Genomic DNA, 17,674 nt, shown 5'->3' with positions numbered 1-17,674 from the left:
ATATGTATAAATGTATTTATGTATAATGTATTTATATACGTTGATTTATATTTATCTCAGCATTGTATTCAAAGTAATTCATAGAAATGTGGGCCCAGTGATTCCAGAAGTTGCTTTTTCAAGAAGGTAGTTGAATGCATGTATATAACCTTAGTTAGTGCAAGTGGTACCAGCTGACCTCAGCACCACTGAGACTGTGTGTGTGTATGTTGAAGCTGGGAGGTGAGACGAGATGTGCAGGCATCACAGAAGAGGTGGGGGAAGAAGTCAGAATGTAGTAGGTGGAGAAGGACGTCCGGCTGGTGAGCTGTTTCTCTCTTTGAGTGAACTGCTGGGATGCTGATCTAGTTTATACCTGTCGAGTTTTGCATTAATCTGTGATTAATATCCTGTGTAGAGCACTAGAATGCAATTTACATGATTATTGAAACAAAGTGAAGAAATCTGGTAGTTCCATCTTCAGCAGTGACTCTTCTTCCCTGTAACCGCCTAGTGAGGCAGTGGCTGCAGGAAGGGTTGGAAAGCTTGCTGTCATAATTCTGGGGTTTGGGTGTCACTTAGTCATTCTTTTCTCAGAAGGCATAATGTGTGTGTTAGCTGAGGCTCTCCAGTCGTACATGTATTAAAGGTGGGGTCAAGCAAAGGGCTGGCTGTGGTTAAGGAAGAGTTGAAGGAAGTGCAGAGAATAGCTGAAGTGGTTGGTTCCTGGAAGACCGAGCCTGTGAATCATCCGTTTGGAAACGAAGGAGGAGAAAGCAGTGCCAATTAAATATCACAAAAGGTTACGATAAGCATCTAAACTATGGGGAGAGATCAGAGTCTTTCAGAATCTGATTCCTGATTTGAACCCTACAGCTGCAATATGTAAGCTCAGGAAGATGACTGAACATTGATACTTTAAAAGTTCAATAGTCACGCTTGTTATTGTATGCAGTTACGGAGAATTGACAGAAGAAAATGTTTTTGAGAGGAGTTTCCAAGCAGAGATCATATTTCTGGTTTAGTGTGCAGCAAAACCAGCGCATTTGAATGGCTGTCAGATCTGGTAGAAAGAGAGAATAACTGCTCTGTGGTAACATATTGCAAAGGAAATAATCAGTCTCCTTCAGAACCAGCATTTTTTTTTCTTTTATTGGTCATAGGTGCAAATTCTAAAGCAACTCAGACCGAATGTCAGAAGTAATTTGAGTGTTTGGTATTTTAAATCTAACTGCACTATTTCCACAAAGACTGTTGCATGTACTCCTGGCTGCTTTTTAAACACTTATATATACTTTTCTGCCATTTATACAAATTCATGAAATAAGGTCCTCGTAGACACCGAAAATTGTAAGTTGGTCATTCTCACTGAAGGAAATTGATCAAAAATTGTTAAGGAAATATGTTTCTAGACAAAGGCAGACCTTTCTGTATGTGCTGATTGAAGTTGTTTTCAGACTTTCAGTGCAAAATAATTACCAATTTTACCTTCGATGCCTAACATTGCAGGATTTATCTTTTTAATCAGTCGTTGCTGGGCTATGAACAAGTTAAGTGAAGGAATATTTTGAGGAGAGGCATGCAGGGGAAAAAAAAAAACACGAAAGTTTGCATGAAGAATGATGATGATGAGCTGAAAAAAAAGGAGTTGAAATGTGAGGACTGTCACTTACTGCAGAGCCCGGCCATGGTGGTTCCTACTGCCTTGTATGATCCCGTGCAGTGATGCCAACCACACAGTCCTGATGAAATGGGTCACGTTAATGGTCCGTGTGGTGCTGGTGCACAGGGACCTGATCCCATTACAGGTAAGTGATACCAGAGTGACATCAGCCAGGGAACTGTGCGCGTTGCTCCCTGTCTGGCAATGGGGGGAGCAGAGCCCTTGTTGGTGCTCGCTCACCAAACTGGAGTTTCATCTCCTATTTTCTTCACAAAGGACAATAAACAGAAAGGAGAAGAGTGCTTCCAGAAAGGACTTAAAAGTACAGATGATCCATCAAAAATTATCTGAACACTCTTGTGAGAGCTGGAGATTTCCCTAACGCAGTTTTTGCATGTAATACTTCTGAGTATCTAGCAGCCAAGTATTTTTCAGTTCATATTCAGGAATTTTTGCAATGCCAAATATTGCTGTTATTGGCAAATTTGGTATTTGGGCTGCCCATCGTGCTAAAAACCCTTCTGCAACATGCTGAGCATGCTCAAACCCCTTTTTAGCCAGCGTGTTAAGAAAGTGCTCAGCACTTCACATGACTGATGCAATATGCCTTCTGCATGCATAGGAAGAGCACAGTAAAATATGAATATCTAATATATCTAGGATGCAGGGGCTTCCTTAAGTAAGGAGACATTTGATTTGGAGAGGAAGGGGAGGATATCTGGGTAATAGAGACACCAGAGAAAGATGTACAAAGGTGAAATGTTGATATAAGTAAAAAATAAATTTCTGAGAACCAAAGGTAGTACAGCAGCATAACACGAATAAAATGTTAGCCTAGTGTTTAAATTTATTAATGTGGGTGCTGGTAGAACACCTCTTGGATTAATCATACAGTCCTTTTGTATATGACCGTGTACCTTACCTCCAAATCAAAGCCAGTTGTATTCGAATAGCTGATTATCCTACAACTGGGGGTGGTGTTTTTTTCCAGAAATTGGTTCTATAAAAAAGTGCTTATTTTAAGAATTCTGACTTCAGACAAATAATCCAAAATTGAAGTGTGATTGAAGCTCAACAAGCAAACACATTTTCTTACTTGTTCAAAATTGTAGGGAGAACATGACCCTTCTGTCTGAAAGACCTAAAAATATTCCAGTGATTATTGATGATAGCTTCAGTGAGTTGGAAGTATATACATACTTGGTATCAGATTTTTTTGAAAAAAAGGTCTTGCTGTTTTTTATACATGGGGCTTAAAGATCATTATTGTGACATATTTGATGTCGAACACAAGGGGACAGAAATGTTTTCTGTCCAAACTTCTTAGTTACAGCTGTATCTTTCTGGTTTGTAGGCATGTTTTGTTGTGAACACACAAACTGTAATGTATTTAAATTAATTTATTCAGCAATATCATTTTAAGCCTCTTTTCTTGGTGAAACATTTTTTTCTTAATACATTATCATGAATAAATGCCTACAAAAAGCCGAAGTTAAAATCTGCATCTTGAGTCTGCTTTGGCATGTGTCAAAGTGGGTTGGGTTTTCAATTAGTGGAGGACTGCAGAACATGAAAGCCCAGCTCTTTGCTGGGGCTGAGATTAGATCTCAATGCAAGGAAAAAGCAACAAAGGTCTCCAAAATATCTGAAATCTGCAAATACTTCCTGTATTTAACCTACACTTTCGTTGCGTGACTGTAAAGAACAGCAAATCTTTGTTCTTTCCCTCTCGGTTCCCATTCAGTCAGTTCAGAGACACAGGAGAAAAGTTTTGGGGAGCAAACTTGTTATCAGTTTTCCTACAGTTTCCATCTGGTTCCATCAACTGTGAGTACACCAAAACCATGAGCTTATAGCTACTTTTAACCACCAAGAAATACTCTTTTTAACGTCTTTATGTTACATATATATGACATAAATGAATATAAGCATAGTTCACCCATGTGAAGTTCCCTTTGTATCTTTAAAGTGTGCTTGGTAAGAGGCACTTGCAAGAGTCTGGGCTCTGCTTTTGGGTTCAAGAAGGAGTTACATCTGCGTTGGATGGAGAAACAACAAACATTTACCTTGGTATGAGCCTGAAATGTTCGAGAAAGTCGTTGAGGTTCATCCATTATTGAAAAATTCAAAGGATATTTTTTGTGTCTGTAGAAGAACAAACACCTCAGACATGCCTCTTGCATCCTTTGGGGTTGGCAGGAAGGTGCTGGTTTAGCAGCATCGAGGTGGTCTGGTGGGTTTGTGCACAGATAAGAGTGCTGGCCGTGGGTTCAGTGATCCATAGACCTAGAGAAGAGAAGACTGCATACGTCACTTAGAGGTGGAAATAAGGCAAGAAAAATGGTTCATAGCTTCTTTCAGCTCATCTCCTTGTAATTTGAATCTGAAATAAATTAATGGAGTAATCCTGTTTATGGCTCATCAGCTGCAGAGGTCTTACTAAAGAACTTTATTATATAAAGTTCACTAAGAGCACCTGTATTTAAAGCCATATTATAATTGTTCAGAGGCACAGACTAGGACTTCAATGTCTCAAAACAGAACAGAAAACATAAATATGTGGAACATTCCAGTCATCACACTTACTCTTAATTTCTTCTCAACACGGTTACTCTTTTCGAAAACCATCGTAAAAGCGATCCACTCTTTTCAGTCAAAAGCCATTCATATGGCGACAAACCGCTGTTCTTCCACTTATATCTGTATTCATCCATTTAAACTCTAAAGATTTCCAGCTTACTTCTTGGATTTATAGCCAGCTGGCCGCTATGTGTAATATGAACATATTCTGACTGTGCATGAAACATTTTGTCTCGTTTAACCCATAATTGTAATGTTCAGTCTAGGCCACCGCTCACCTGCATGTGTTTAGCGTTCGCTGTGCGAGTTCCCAGAATCACGACTTGCTATCTCCTCGTGTATGCGCAATCTACTGTTATTAGGGAAAAGTTAAGTCAAAAAAAGAAAAAAAAAAAAAAAAAAAAAGCTCCTGGCACTGAGTTGGATAAAATGAATATGTTCAAGATGGTGGGCCATAACCGAGCCAGCTCGTGTGGGATCGGTGCCCACTTTTTGGCATTTACAATAAACTTTGGAACGACTTTGTAACATGAATGTTTTAATAGCGACTAGGAAGGGGGAGGAGAGGCAGGGAAGAAGGACATATGCCCTTCTTTTTTTTTATGAATGCTAGATTGCTGATTTTTCCAAAGGTAGTCCAAAAAGCCGTACCTGCTTATTAGCAGATTTCTGCAGTCGCCGTAGGCCAAGGGAATTCACTGGAAGTGATATTCCTAAACTTTTACCATAAGTTACTGAATCATCAATGCAAAACTTACATTCAAAGAAAGCGTGAATGTTAAAATTTGTTAGTGTACTCCGGCTTTGTAAGAAACACAAAATATAATTATTTGTTCTTTATGCAGTGTCATTGGGCTCTAAGAGAGGCAACAACTATTAACGAATAGCACTACTCCTGGATAATGTCATTACAAGCAATACAAAATATTAAAGTGCATTTATTCTTGCCAGCTATCAGGAGGAACTTTTACATATTTTAAAGGGCCATTAGGTTTGTTTACATACTCAACTGAAGCTGGTATGCTTTGCTTCCAGTGGAACTGCCATCGGCAGGGGCTGCACCAGCCTTCAGCGTTTGACGTTGACGGGATTGAATTTCCTGGCCATTGTACGCCGTCGGTAATGCGGTGTCGGTACTTCGGGACAGCCTGCCTCCCTCTGACAGCGGGTAGGACCCGAAACCCTGTAGTCCCCAGGCCTGGGGAGGCTGGGGATTGCTATCATAAAAAAAAAATAAATAAAAAAATTGAAAATACATATATCAGAAGCAATTTTCCACAATGAAAAAGGTGGTCAGGGAATCAAAACAGTGCCTTCAGGTATATTACCCAACAGAACAACAAAAATGTGCTGTGCTTTAAATTGCACTAGCAATCTGGAAAGGATTTTCTGACTGGAGCTATGTTAAGTGTTAATAGTGAAACCTGGGTACTTTTTCCTTTGATCTCTCCTCTAGCTCATATAGAATAATAGGATCAAAATAAAATGCCATTTATATGAACACCTTGTTCTTTTGATGTTAGCAGAAAAAATTCTGTCTGCAACTACAACTTAGCAAGCGGAGCATCTGCTTTTTTAGCTGGGCCTTCTAATTTAGCATGACTTTTGCTAAATGGAGTGTCAGACATGTTTTGTGTAGTTCGTGAGTTTAGCTCTAATTTTTGTCCTGAGAATCTTTAATTGCATTTGCTGAAGATCCAAGAACCTGTACTGAGTGGCTTGTGAGCCGTGCATGTGTATGTTGGATATGGGATGTAAACATTAGTATGCTGCTGCAGTTCAAAATCTGATATTACTGGTTCTTTGACCATTTAGACAAAAATGTTAAATTAGTCTGCACTGAGAGACAGTATGGTTAAGTGACCCCAAGAATAAATAATAGTTGGGGTAAGTGAAGTTATGAGGGGTGCTAGGTTTCAGAACCCCTTTTTCCAGCAGGAAGGCAATGTGCCCTGGGTGTCTGGGGTGGGGATCACTGCCCATCTCTGCAGGGGACCATAGAAGTGTTACAACAGGTAAGTAAAGATCCCCTTTGCTATTACGTAGAGATCTACAAGACATATAAACCACAGAGGAATGTGAATACCTTTCAGCTATTTATTCCCTGGGGTTGCTAGTCAGTAGCATTTCTTTAGGAGTCATTATTGCAAGCACTTGCTTCAAGTGAAGCTGCTTCTTCGTGCTCTTTTAAATCTCTTATTAAGATTTTTCTCTGCCATAGGCTTTGAGTGCAAAGAAACAGCTGTGTTGTGTTTATTGTGGTGATTGATGGTGTCTCATGGTGATCCCGGCTTCAGTTGTTGTAACCTCCAAGCCTAGATGAGATGGGCACGAAGCTCTGTGCCAAATGAAAGCAAATAAACCGAAGTCCTGCAGTTCACCAATGTCATAATTGCTGCTGTCCAGGAAGAGGGATTAGCGAGTCTGAAGAAACACTAGCTAGGAGAGATCCAGCGGCCAAGCAATATCTTGGGTGTCGAATGTCTCTCTCAAGCCTTATATCCCACTGTAATTTATATTTAGCTATTAAGCTTATTAGATAGAAACAGTCAGCTCGTTGCACGCTGTATGCAAGGAACACCGCTGGGTGAGTGCTGGGTAAGTGTTTAGGCTCTCGCTGAAACTGCTGCAGTTGAGGTTGTCGCACGTGAGCCTTCCTGCAGGAAGCTTTGCTGCAGCTTTGGCTGGGTCTCCGAAGGCTGCCACCAGATAGGAATATTCCTGAGAGCCACAACCCTGGCTCAGCTGATGTATGGTAGCTTGTTCAGTGCTAGAAAATTCAGCTGTGTTCTTACAATATAGTATGGTACAATTTATTGTGTGTAATAAGGATGCTTGCTCTGTTCTAACTAAGCTAGTCTGAGTACCAAAAGCAGTGTGGACATTTTCGTGCAGTGCCCAACTGGGAATAATACATCCTGCGGAGATCAGGTATCCGTGCTAATGCAGCTGCTCTGCCTCCAGTCCCGCTGCTAATTAGTACAGAACCACTGGGACAAAGTTTGCTGCTGTAATTGTCTGAGAGGCCGTCTCTGTCCAACTCGTAATTTCAGTGGAACATGACTCTCTGTTCATCTCAGCGGTTCTCGTTTCAGATGTCTGCACGGTGTAAATAGTCCTGGCACGCTGTGCTCCCAGACCTACCTCCTGCATCAGCTGCAGGAGGGCATGGGACTCTTTGGACAAGGACTCAAAGTGGAAGAGTTACAGAGATTATTAGGTTTTTCTGCTCACAGTAAAAATGTGATTGCCCTACTTCTGTGGTTACCATGAAACAAATCTGCTCTGTCATGAAGTCAGTGGGGTACAAGTTAATACAAGGTAGTAAAGGAATAATAATAAAGTAAAACAAAGTCCATGGTATTTTATGACAAAAACAGTATGAGCCTATTGCAGTCTAAGGGCCTGCTCCAAATAAGGGGCCTGCTCTGATGCCTGGCTACGTCCGATTTACATATATACAAAGTGTATGAGCAAAGCTATAAAAGTATACTTAGTATTTTACTTTTTTTTTTCCTTGAAAGTAATTTGCTATTGTTCAAAATTTCAGCTTTCACTGTTTTTTTTTCCAAAGCCCCAAAAGGAAGAGAAAATAACAAAAGTCCATAAAGGCAAAAGGGATATGTTCTCATTTCAGTTCACAGAATTTCCTGCCTTTAAACAATACAAATATATGCCCTTAGGTTTATAATGTGCTGGAAGGATACCGAATCCTTGAAACAGATCAAATTAAAAGCAAGTCCACTATAGCAACAGAGTTTTACCAGCTCGTCCAATAGATCTCAGCAAGAATTCACTGGGCTTTAACCATGTTGCCAAGCCTTACAAAATCCTAAACTGCTGACTCCCATAAATGAATAAATGTTAAAAAACTGCAAGCAAATTCTAAGCTGTGTTGGGCACAAGTAAAATCTAATGCTTAATCATCAGGCCCTATTTAAAATAATTACTAAATAAAACTTTGAAACGTATCCACAAGCAGAATAGATGTGTACGTTCTCTATGTAAAACCTTTTGAAGTACGTTGCTCCCCTTAATTATGGTGACATGTCCCACAGACTGGATGTGGAGCTGCCAGGCGCTCGGGGTTGAAGGGCATGAGGAGCGTGGGGTTGGCTGGCGTTGGTTATCAGCAGGCAAAGCATGGAGTAGAGGAACCGGCATCCAAGGTGATGGCTTGGACATTGAAGGAGCAGAGAACTGAAGAAAATTACCTTTGGCTTAATTAAGAGCACTTCTTTTCATTTTGCCATTTGCCTTTACATTCTCATTTGCTGGCCTTTCTTTCACTATAGCCCTATTGCAGTAGAAACCTCAGACCGGCATTGTGAGAGGACTCCTCTCCATGATCCTTTGGGGTGTCTCCATGTGAACAATTTTCAGAGATGTAGAAGCCAAGCATTGGGTTGAACAGTTGAGGTTGAGCTCTTTACATCTCCATTGTTTTGTTTCTTGTTGTTTTGGTTGTTTTTTTTTGTTCATATTTAATGCAGTAACGTCCAGGATGGCCACGTCCTGCTGTAGGGCCGTGTTAGCTCAAGCTGTTGTTCACAAGCCGTTGCCTCCTCGCAGGGTAGGCACTGTCGTTCCTGTTGTCCTCACGCAGGTAATGTCAACGTGCCCGTCACTCCGCCAGCTCACACCCTAGAAATGTAACAGTGCTGTTTGTGCTGATAGAGTTTTCTCCTATTTCCATCCAAAGGTTCCCCTTCTTGTTTTGCAGCCTTCATTGCCACAGGTGATGGGCCACGTTCGTTTTCCAGGAATTTGGCAGAGCAGGCTCCCTGCGGAGCCCCTGATGATAGCAGGACTTTCTGCTCCCTGGGTCTGCAAGGGCAGAACCTCACCTGTCGTAAATGGGCATCAGCAGCATCCTGACCTACACCAGAGAAAGGGAGTCCAAGGCTTGTATTTCTTCCTTTAATGACACTGCTACTGGTAGTAATAATGTTTGTAGAGCTGTCTGACAAAAACTTTATTTTCCTAAGGCAGAGAGCCTTTGTAAAGCAGCAAGCTGCTGCCGTTCTTGGTCTAGAGATGGAGAGAGACTTTTGGTATTTGAACAATGAGACGCTGGCAAAATTGGGATTAAAACTCAGGGCTTCCTGCAAACCACATAGCCTAGCTGTGATACAAATGCATATGCATTTAAACTTTAGTCGTAGTGCAAAAAAAGTGCAATTATATCCAATACAGTAACACATTTTCAAATGCAGGCTTTGTTTTACCACATGGGCCACAGGCAAGTGACTGGACCTTATGATTTTAATGCCCCGTGGCTGAGATAGCTGTACAATAGCCCTGTGTTTTTCTTCTGATGTGAGCGAATGTATTCATAACAAAATGTTTTAGGTTTCTGTGTGCATAAAATTATTTTTAATTAATTTTGTTAGCTTCTAAGATAAAGTTTACTTCAGTTAAGCTTTCAAGTGAAAGTAGGTTTCATTGCCTATTTATTTCTTAGGGTACCCGAGAAAGTGTTGAACAACTAAGGTGAAATATGTGTTTTCCTGAGAAACGCACAGAAGTTTGCATTTGCACAGTTGAGTGAACTATCAAAACCAGATGTGAGCAAGTGGAACATTTTACATAAATTTATTAAAATCATTATTTACCTGTAAGTTATAAGAAGGGCTTAGTTGCACTAGTTTGTTGCCAATATGTACTGCCAATAATCTGCCAAAAAGCAGCTTGCTGGCAAAATCGCTGAAATGGTTAGCTTATGCTTGCACAGAACATTACAACCCTGAGTCAAATGAAAACCTACTATAAACGAACTCTTTGATGCTGGATTCACTGGAATATGTTATTGATATATGGTATACAGTTTATATGGATTATGTATACTGTGCAAGAAATATGGATATCTATTAAGCGTAACTTGATATGTAATCAGTTAGGACAGTTATTGTTTTCAGTATTTGCTATGAATAAGATCACAAAGTGACTGTTCAGTTTTAAAATACAGACTATCAGTGTGCAGCCCAAAGCGCTGGAATACTATTTGTTCAATTAATACGCAATGGCTATTGAAAATGCAAAATATTTGACATCTATACAGAGTAATTTTAAAGGCAACTTTTCTTTTAGGAACAATTTATACATTACATAAACTCATATTTTTCATCCAAGTATCATTTCGAGAATAGCAAGCTTAAATATTGGAGGCTATAGGGAAACATAATATTACGATAATGTTCTTTGGTGCGGTTTGGAAGGTTTTAGGAAACATTTGGAAGTATTTTTCTCATAAAGTCACTTAACTATTGAAGTGTTATGATAGCACTCCCTTCTGCATTGCGTATGTTGCAAAACAGCCTGGTTAAAGGGGACATCCATTCTATATGTCCTGATTAGAAGGATTGCCACAAAACAGGAAATTATATGCTATAGGATCCTGGTATTATTTTAAATTAAAAAAAGAAAAAAAAAAAAAAAAGGGAAGAAAAGACTAGGTGATTTAGGGTGTGATATCAGTTTTCAAACACCCATTTTGAGTTCTGTTTAGCAGGAAGACATGGTGTATTGTTTGGAGCTATATGTGAAATTTGCATTTTCTAAATAAGCACTCAGGAGCTGAGCTGTTTTCTTTTTCCTATTTAAGCAAGCAGTAATAAACATGACCAATCCTTTAGGATCCTAAAGAACCTTAAAAACCTTGCAATTCTCAGAAGCTTAGCTTTTTTTTCCATAGTGTAATTCATTCTTTTGAACTTTTACAGAAGCAGAACTTAAGTCCAGAACTGCAAAATTTCTGTCACTTTGAAATTTTTGTTATTGAGGTGACTCAGGGCTCCAAAAGTCACCTTGCAGTGGTGATGTAACAGATCTACACAGTCACGATGCTTACTTAAAAAGAAAATTACTTAAAAACCAAACAAACTAAACAATGAAGTAAAACTTGTTTTTGTATCTTGTGCAAAAAAAAATGTTATTTTTATCTGTTATAAAATGTGTATTGTATTCCATTGCCATCTTCCTGAGGAATTTTTAAATTATCACCACGTCATTTGTTGAGAATGGTGTGCTTAGAAATTACAGCTCTGCACAGGTTCTCGTGTTTAGTTTTAAAGGATTTTGGGGAACTGAGGATGCGAATTCAGAAGTTTAGGGCCGAATTTGTCTGTCCCGAACTCAGAGAGAGTTTTGCCTGTGACTTCAGTGGGTCCAGAGTCTCTCTTCCAGTATTAAAGTGCAGAGTGATCAACATCTGATTGGTTTTGCTGACCTAATGCAATTAAGACGTTGTTGAATGTTGAATTTAAATACTAAGCAAAAGGGGAGTTTCTCAGCAGTGTCAAACACGAGTACTAGGTACTGAGGTATTTTGCTCAGAAACCATTTAGAAGCATAGGATGAAGTTAGGGTTTGGGGGATCTGAGAATTACGCTGTTTTCTCTTCTACTGTGCCGAGATCTTTCCTCTCCTGCCTGTCCCACCTTCCTTCCCCACTCCAAAGGACCACGTCTCCACATGAATCAAAGAGCCACCACCGGCTGTCCTGGACCCAGCCTCACTTCTCTGAGAGCAGCTCCGCAGCCCGCTGCCAACCAGGTGCACCACCAGGGCAACGAGGGCTGTTGCATTCAGCTGATTTGTTGCCAAAACAGCAATAATTTTGGATGATTTGTCAGAAGGAAGTCAGACCTCACGATTTACCTCTCCTGGTCTGCGCTCTTGTATGGATTATACACCTCATTTTCTCTCTCTCTGGCCAGGATGCAAACATTACAAAGGAAGATGTTCTGCTGCTGGCAGCTTTAGCTCTCTCCCACGTTGTTAATGTCTGAACGTGAAATCTTCATCTTTGGCCTTGATGACAGTCAAAAATTTGACTGGATGCAGCCCTGAGCAACCTGCCGGAACTGGATGGGCTGTGAGGAGGAGGCTGGAAGCTGTTCCCTGGGTCTGTTCTGTATTTCTTGTGTTATGGAGAAGGCAGTTGAGAGAAGATAATGATGAGGAAATGATCACATCACAGATATTTCCATACTTCTGTACCTTGAACCTCACAAACAGGGAGGTGCTGCTTGCACTCCACATAAACCCTACTTATTCTACGCAGGAAAATACATGTTCAGCTGCGGGAATACAAGCTCAGCCACAGACCTTGTATTTTCTTTTGCCTTGTCCTTCCCAGTGTTTAATCTTGGCTCTGTTCCGTTTTCTTTCTGTTCTCTCTCTTTACTCCTAATCCTTGTCCGTGCTTATAAGCCCCTAATATTTATATGGCATTATCTGTGTTAGAGATTACTGCTGACAAGTAATCTCCTTCCTCTTCTGAATGAAGAATTACAAGCATTGCTGAAGATCAGAAAGTGAAATTAGATCCCAGAAAGTATGTGGCAACTTCAGCAAACCTTAATATAAAATTCTCTAAAAATCGGGAATCTCCTTTCAAGCTTTTAGCTTTGAACTGTAACACAGCTCTGGGACACCTGACCCCACACTCAACAATTCTTTCTTACTGCAGAGCAAAATGTGAGAGTGCCTATATAGAGGAAAAAAAATCAAAGAAAAAATTCCCAAAGACTGGTGTCCCAGTTTTGTCATTTCATAGAAGCCATCGAATATCCCAAGTCCGAAGGAACCCACAAGGATCTTCAAGGTCAACTCCTAAAAAAAATGTTGCAGTCTTTTCAGAAGTAGGTAAATACTAACAAATGAGTTTTACTGCTATCAGGTGATTTGTAACATAAAGTATAAAACCCAAGTATATACTAATGTAGTTGCTATCTGTTCCAGTTTGGCCATGAAACAGCAGCTTTCATGACCATTGACTTTTCCTTATACAGTGTGGAGAACATTCTTACTTTTCCAAAAGCTCAGAAATGTCCACGCAGCTGTGGCATTTGTACAGTGCTTGGCCACTAACACGTGTGCATGGCTGTGTAGTTTCGCACTCATTTGTGGTAATTGTGGGGACAAATTCAGAATGGGGACAGGATAAAATCAGGGAAGCAGAAAGTAAGAAAGGGCAGACGTAGGATTTGCCAGTTATTGCAGTTAAAACAAATGACAAAAGCAAGCGTCCATCGCAACAATTACAAGCCAAATGGACTCCAGGTAGTAGCCTCCTATAAGCTCTGCACGAACCTCTGTGGTGTTTGAGGCCACATAAATTCAACTAAATATATTACGGTTACCAGAGAGACAGTTGTTATCATGTTTAAAGAAAGACAAAGGAAATTCTCAGACAGTGAGTTTGTTAAATTGTAAGTTATGCTGTGACTGTGCATCAGTGACAAAGGAAGCACGGCAGCTCCGAAATGGATTTGCAGCTCCAAGGCCTGGGGAAGGTTTCTAACATATCTGATTGGGGCTATTTGGGATTGCAAGCAACCCTCTTTCATTTAGCTTTTGGAGAGCAGTTTTGCTTATGTTCTGGAAGACCACAAGAATTGCAGAAGTGCTTGTCTCCACTTGTCTACTTTTATTATTTTTAAACCTTTTCATTACCATTTAATTAAAAGAAAAACCTCCACAGCACTTCCAGAACTATCTTTAACTTTGCTTGCGTATGTGAATGAAGTTACAGAATTGCCAATTTTGGAGAATTAAAATTCTTTTAATTCTTTTTTTAGCTTATATCCATTCTTACAAACTATTCCTGCTTATTGAGAGCAACTACTGAAACCAGCATTCAACACCCTAAACTTGTCCATCCAACCTAAACCAGCACTCCAGTTAGACTTCTGATGTGGTTTCTGTTCATCTCTCAGTGACTTCATTGCCCTTCCATTCTTCTTGTTGTTGTTTTTAATAAAATGGAGCTCAGTGCCACAAAAATAAACCAATTCCTATAAGTATTTTTTCATTGGGGCAGATAAAGTGCTGCGAATAAACACGCATGATGTAACGTGTCAACGTGTTAAAAAAGAGCCAAGGGAAATGCACGGCTGCTCTGAGTAAAAGGACAGGTTTCCTCACAGTGGGGTTTCATGGGATAAATGAAAAGAAAATTAGTGTTGTATGTATGGATTGGAGAGTTGAAAAAAATCTGCTGTTCAAAATGGCAAATATTTAGATTGAAGCTCTGACTTTCAGCGTATGGAATTTTTATCTATGAACTTTAGTAAGTTCATTTGTGAGCCATCTTTTTAGCTAAACTTCTAATCCAGTATGCAAAAAGTGAAAGTTTTCAAGGCTTGCTCTTTTTACAGTCTTCGTAAAGTTTTAAAATTCTGTTGAATGTATCAGAAATTCTAAGGAATCTGAATAAATAAAAGTCATGATACTAAAATTAGAAATTTAAGTCTTCCGCTGTTTGTTCTGAACTGTCGGTGTTTAAATGTATGAATAATACATAAAAGTAAAACATTTTCCACATTGCTTAAATATAAAGGAAAGTACCTTGCAGAATCTGTTCAAAGTGTTAATATTTGTATGCTTTGGTGATTTTTTTTTTTTTTGGAAAGTTCCATATGTAAGAGATTTCACAGCCTAAGGTTAACAATGAAAGTAAAATCCATCTCCCATATTGAAAACAGAATCCGATGGCATTTTTCTTCCATGATTAGGTCGTGTTGTAACTAGGGTTGAGCAAAATGGTTCATCTTTCCTGATAACTAAATGCTACCTCTCCGCTGCTGTACCTCGCTAACTTCCTTCTGAAGCCTACATCTGCTCCACACCCAGCAGCCTCCCACACCAGCTCTGCCTGTCTGTATTTTCTGAAATTTGGACAGAGATTTCAGAAACAGTGATAATCTCTGTGGGAGCAGATACTGGCTCCAAAAAAAACCACTGGAGCACCTTTTTCTTTTTTTTTTTTTTTTTCTCCCCAAATTATAGAAGGCTTTGAGATTCCGAGCTGGGTGGTGATGTAGAAATCCTGCACGCTCTTGATGTTCATCACTGATTAAGATCTGGGCAGGTACTGGATGGAGAGATGATTTTGGCTGGAAGGTGACAGAAAAGAAGAATTAATGTAAATTTGGAAGAGGAAAAGGAGAATAGCTGGAGCAAAAATGCTCTGGAGAAAATGTAAACACAAAAAATGTGTTAACTATACATTGTCTTTCTCTAGCATGCTTTTGGGAAAGGCACATAAACAGGTTTAGAAGACTTCATGTTGTTACTATTTTATTTTCAGGTCATTTATTTAAGTGTCATAAAGAACATTAGCTAGTGGTTAGGGACTACGGTATCCATTATATTATTCCAATCATGTGGACAAGTTTATACTACATATGATTTACAGTGGTCTTTCTGCAGTTAAAATTGTTATATTCAGGTACAACATTTTATACATTGTTGTATTTAGTGAAATCCAAGTGGCTGAACGCAGAGACGTCTTCCAATCAAAGTCCAAAAAATTAATGCTTGTACACGAACACTGTGGCTTGCAGCAAGAGCAGTTTATGGCTCTCTGCCTACATCCTTTATCATGTCTCCACTGTTGTTAGTAAAATATACAGAACTACTTTATGCCAAAACAATGGAAGTTAATGCAGATAACTTGTTCCAAAGTTAACCATCAAATAAATCTTTTTTTTTTCAACTGTTAAGTGAAATGGTGTTCTAAAACTTTTTAAAATTGTCAAGATGATGAATACTGTGTGTGTAATACAAGTAAATACAAAAGAATTGATTGCACACACATGGCTTAAATAAAGGATATTAAATAGTGTATTCCAGAGAGAAATCGGTGAAGTTTTATCTAATATTATTAGAAACTCTGCCATGACAGATCAGATTTATGAGGACTGAAAACTAAGGAAAAAACCTGTTCAGATACAGGAGTGGTGCATGGAGGGGATGATTGGCTGGGAGGTTAAACACAGAGATACAGCATACCTAGGAAATCCAACCTTTAACGAATTGAGTAATTCTTCTTACAGCAACGATTTTTCAAAATCTGTTAGTTAAATTTGATTCGGTAAACCGGTACTCTTCATTTAGCTTAGGGGTTTAGGGCAAATGCCTTAACCTACTTCTGCTTCACCTGCTGTCACCTAACTTGTATCAGCCCTACAAAACGTAGTTCAGAGCGTGAGCCTGGTCTGTGCTTGGTGATGGCCAGAGGGATCCGTGCTGATCCACGTGAGCTTGGGTTCCCAAGTGGAGGTGAAATCTCCAGTGCTTACTTAGCTTTTAAGAGCATCTACATACTGAGTAGCCAGATACACAGGAATACAGGCAGCCACACTGAATTCGTCTCTTTATGCTCGTTATCTCTTCCAAAAGGGTTATAGGTTTCATGCATATTTCAATTTATGAAAGACATTTAATAAAATTCTACCTTAAACGTTATTAGGAACAATAGCCTGTTTTGAGTGCACAAGACTTTTTTTTTTTTTGCAAAAGTAATGAACGTTTGGGAGTCTGAGGGTGGCTAATGCACTGAGATGGGAATAGTTCAACTCAGGCTCATTTGGGATCTTGTCTTGTTTGTAGCGTACGTAGTGGATTTGGGTGAAATGACTGAATATGACTGAGCTGTTTGATTGCATCTACAGAGCAGCTCCACTGAGTAACGGCGAGCAGTGAGAGAAAGGTGGATCTCACAGGTGATTTGGTCAGTGACTTGAAAATGCAGCTTAGTGTAGATAAACACAGAAGTAATATGCCAAGGGACAGCAACCTGAATCAAGGAGTGCACATTGCATGGAATAGTTATGCAGCTTTCTGATTTAGGAAAGGGGATTTAAGGGTCTCCAAGAAAAATCCTCAGAGCAATTAGTCAAGTACAACTGTGGTAAAGCTCATATAGTGTGTGTGTGTTTGTATTTTGGTAGTAACTTCAAAGGAAAAGGGTCTGCTTGTGTGTAAAGGTGCTCCAGTGCAGGGTAGGATGGATGATTCCAGCATTTAAGGATATTTGTTTTTGACAGAGCAGTGGAAGCAGCTTGTTCACAGCCCAGAAATGAGCTCTTCCTGGGATGTAGCAAAACTCTGAAGAACTGTGGAGGAGGTTGATAAAGTGGAGCAAGTGTTCGCTTTAGTAAACAGTTCAATAAACAGGCTATAGTGTGTAAACATTTGGAAATTACAACGAAACGCAAAATTTAAATGTCTCTACTTATCTGGAAGAACCATAATCACACTGAAAAGCATGTAAGTAAATAATATTTGGGTAAATTAGCTTGAGGTGCAGACATTTAGAGTGAGGATCCCATGGTGGCAGTGCATGTAGTCCTCTTTATGTTAACTCAGAAGAGTCATGTTCGAATGGAGGAGCTTCATGTGAGTGTTTCCTGAGCCAGGACTGTCATTCATCCATTACTACTTTAAATCAAATAATGAAACTTGATCTGCCTAAAACGTTACAGTTTATATATTACAAAAATTAGTTCAGTGGCCTGAATATAGCTGTGTGCAGATGAGTCCTGCTGTTGGAAGGATTTTCTGCAGCATGTGCAAAAGGCTTGCCTGAACACCAGGCACGAGAGCGTTTGATGGTCTCTGTGCTACCTTGGGAAAGTCACGAACAGCTCAGCCTCAGTTTCC

The 17,674-nt window shown here is 39.6% G+C and overlaps 1 protein-coding gene across 46 annotated transcripts in view; it reads left to right on the top strand.

Annotated features, from left to right (window-relative positions):
* The window catches only part of GTDC1 (glycosyltransferase like domain containing 1), a 182,005-nt gene that overhangs the window by 125,615 nt on the left and 38,716 nt on the right, over window positions 1-17,674 (top strand). The gene's annotated exons all lie outside the window — the stretch shown is intronic.

Source organism: Cygnus atratus, chromosome 6 (assembly GCF_013377495.2).
Source record: "Cygnus atratus isolate AKBS03 ecotype Queensland, Australia chromosome 6, CAtr_DNAZoo_HiC_assembly, whole genome shotgun sequence".
Lineage (NCBI taxonomy): Eukaryota > Metazoa > Chordata > Aves > Anseriformes > Anatidae > Cygnus > Cygnus atratus.
Note: the sequence above shows the minus strand (reverse complement) of the source record. Positions and strands in the feature narration are given on the sequence as shown.